Consider the following 1,161-nt stretch of genomic DNA (forward strand, 5'->3'; position numbering starts at 1 on the left):
CTCAGAGAACACCAACCAGGATAAAAACTACACCTAGGCATATCATTTTCAAACTATAGAAAATCAAAGATAAGCAAAAATATCCTGAAAGAATCCAAAAGAAAAAAATCACCTTATTTACACAGAAACAAAGTCAAGAATCACATCCAACTTCTCAGAAACCATTCAAGCAAGAAGAGAGTGGAATGAAATATTTAAAGTGTTGAGGGGAAAATACCACCAATCTAGAATTTTGTACCCTACAAAATTATCCTTCCAAAGCGAAGGAGAAATAAAGGCTTTGTCAGACAAACAAAAACTGAGAGAATTTGTTGCTAGTAGACTTGCCTTGCAAGAAATGTTAAAATAAGTTGTTTAGAGAGAAGGAAAATAATATATGTCAGAAGCTTGGATCTACATAAAGGAAGAGCATTAAAGAAGAAAAAAATGAAGATAAAATAAAAACTTTTCTTTTCCTTTTCTTAATTGATCTAATAGATAACAGTTCAAAATGATAATATCAACAATATATGTATGCTTATATATATGTTTTATGTATATAAATACATATGCTTATGTATGCTTATATATAAGTGAAATGATTGACAGCAATGATACAAGGGATGAGAGAGACAAATTAGAATTATTTTGTTATTATAAGCTACTGACACTATCTGTGAAGTGGTATAGTGTGATTTGGAAGTGGACTTGGATTAGCTATAAATGTATATTGTAAGCTCTATGGCAACCACTAAAAAAAATAGAAAAAGAAGCATAAATTATATGTTAAGAAAGGAGAGAAAATGGAATCATATTAAATGCTCAATTAAAACCAAAAAAAAGGCAGAAAAAGAGTGGAAGACAAAAATAGGAACAAAGAACAAGGGCAAGGAATAGAAATCAGTAAATATAGTAGACATTAACGCAGCTGTATCAATAATCACTTTGAACATCAATGGTCTAAATGCACTAATTAAAAGACAGAGATTGTAAGAGTGGATCAAAAACAAGATCCAATTGTATGTTGTTAACAAAAAATCTACTTTAAATATAAAGACACATATAGATTAAAAGTAAGAGGATGGAGGAAAATATGCCATGGTAACACTAATCAAAGGAAAACAGGAGTAGCTATATTAGTTTTAAATAGAGCAGACTTCAAAGTAAGGAAATTTACCAGGG

The sequence above is a fragment of the Ceratotherium simum genome, chromosome 6, assembly GCF_057802395.1.
Source record: "Ceratotherium simum simum isolate JZ-2026a chromosome 6, ASM5780239v1, whole genome shotgun sequence".
In the NCBI taxonomy this organism is placed as follows: Eukaryota; Metazoa; Chordata; class Mammalia; order Perissodactyla; family Rhinocerotidae; genus Ceratotherium; species Ceratotherium simum.